The 2,217-nt window shown below is 40.6% G+C and overlaps 1 pseudogene; it reads left to right on the forward strand.

Moving 5' to 3' along the window:
- The first annotated feature begins 542 nt into the window (after positions 1–542).
- Positions 543–1,929, forward strand: LOC124986513 (elongation factor 1-alpha 1-like; annotated as a pseudogene).
- Positions 1,930–2,217: the final 288 nt, after the last annotated feature.

Genomic DNA, 2,217 nt, shown 5'->3' on the forward strand with positions numbered 1-2,217 from the left:
CCTCAAAGTAAAGGGGGAAACAAGCAACAACAACAGAAGCAAAGAATATACAGCATTAAAATAAATTACCCAGTGTCTACTATGACTTCTACAACTCTAATTACAAAAAACAGGAATGGGAGTGTCAGCAATTGCCAACAGAAAAAGTAATAAATAGCTGTGAACTAGATCTGGCATTAAATAGCAGGTGTCAACTACTCCAGCTACAGTGCTAATAACATGAATGACAGGAGCAAAGAATTATATAAACCAAATAGTTCTAAAAAATGGCAAAAATACAAGAAAATATAATAAGAAGGTAAAAGTTTAGAATGTTCAAAATGTGAACAGAGAAGAAGAGATGTAACAAGTGATAGCTAAAAGGAGGAAAAAATAAATAAAAGAAACAGAGAACAAGAGAATATGGCTATTAAAGAGAGAAGAAAGGAGAGAAAGATAAACAAAAACAAACAAAAATAACTAAACAAAAATCCCTGCTTTTCGCAATGGGTTTGCCGCCAGCACACAGGTATCATGAAAACCATTGCTCAATCAAAGACAAAATGGAAAAAGAAAAGACTCATATAAATATCATTGTCATCAGACATTTAGATTTGGGCAAGTCTACCACTACTAGCCATCTGATCTACAAATGTGGTGGGATCACCAAGGAACCATTGAAAAATTTGAGAAGGAAACTGCTGAGATAGGAAAGGGCTCCTTCAAGTATTCCTGGGTCTTGGGTAAACTGAAAGCTGAGCGTGAGCATGGTATCACCATTGACATCTCCCAGTGGAAATTTGAGACCAGCAAGTATTATGTGACTACCATTGATGCCCCAAGACACAGACACTTTATCAAAAACATGATTACAGGCACATCTCAGGTTGACTGTGCTGTCCTGATTGTCACTGCTGGTGTTGGTGAATTTGAAGCTGGTATCTCCAAGAATGGGCAGACCCATAAGCACAACCTTCTGGCTTACACACTGAGTGTGAAACAACCAATTATTGGTGTTAACAAAATCGATTCCACTGAGCCACCCTATAGTCAGAAGATTTATGAGGAAATCGTTAAGGAAGTCAGTACTTACATTATGAAAATTGCCTACAACCCTGACACAGTAGCATTTGTGCCAATTTCTGGTTGGAATGAAGACAACATGTTGGAGCCAAGTGCTAACATGCCTGGGTTCAAGGGATGGAAAATCACCTGCAAAGATGGCAGTGCCAGCAGAACCATACTGCTTGAAGCTTTAGATTGCATCCTGCCACCAACTCATCCAACTGACAAGCATTTGTGTCTGCCCTTCCAGGATGTCTACAAAATTGGTAGTCTTGGTACTGTCCCTGTGGGCCAAGTGGAGGCTGGAGTTCTCAAGCCTGGCATGGTGGTCACCTTTACTCCAGTCAATGTCACAACTGAAGTAAAGTCCATTGAAATGCACAACGACGCTCTGAGTGAAGTTTTTCCTGGAGATAAAGTGGTCTTCAATGTCAAAAACGTATCTGTCAAAGATGTCCGTCATGGAAATGTTGCTGGTGACAGCAAAAATGACCCACCAATTGAAGCAGCTGATTTCACTGCTCAGGTGATTATCCTGAACCATCCAGGCCAAATCAGTCCTGGCTGTGCCCCTGTACTGGACTGTCACACAGCTCACATTGCTTGCAAGTTTGCTGAGCTGAAAGAAAAGATTGATCGCCGTTCTGGTAAGAAGCTGGAAGATGGTCCTAAATTCTTGAAGTCCGGTGATACTGCCATTGTTGATATGGTTCCAGGAAAGCCGATGTGTGTTGAGAGCTCTCTGACTATCCTCCTCTGGGTCGTTTTGCTGTTTGTGATGTGAGGCAGACAGTTGCTGTGGGTGTCATCAAAGCAGTGGACAAGAAGGATGCTGGAGCTGGAAAGGTCACCAAGTCTGCCCAGAAAACTCAGAAGGCTAAATGAATATGACCCCTAACACCTGCTTTACTCCAGTCTTAATCAGTGGTGGAAGAATGGTCTCAGAACTGTTTCTCTCAATTGGCAACTTAAGTTTAATAGTAGAAGACTGGTTAATGATAACAATGCATCATAAAACCTTCAGAAGGAAAGGAGAACGTTTTGTGGACCATTTGTCTCTTTGTGTTTGTGTGGCAGTTTTAAGTTATTAGTTTTTAAAATCAGCACTTTTTAATGGAAACAACTTGACCAAAACTCTGTCACAGAGTTTTGAGATTCATTAAAACAAAAATT

Source organism: Sciurus carolinensis, chromosome 6, assembly GCF_902686445.1.
Source record: "Sciurus carolinensis chromosome 6, mSciCar1.2, whole genome shotgun sequence".
In the NCBI taxonomy this organism is placed as follows: domain Eukaryota; kingdom Metazoa; phylum Chordata; class Mammalia; order Rodentia; family Sciuridae; genus Sciurus; species Sciurus carolinensis.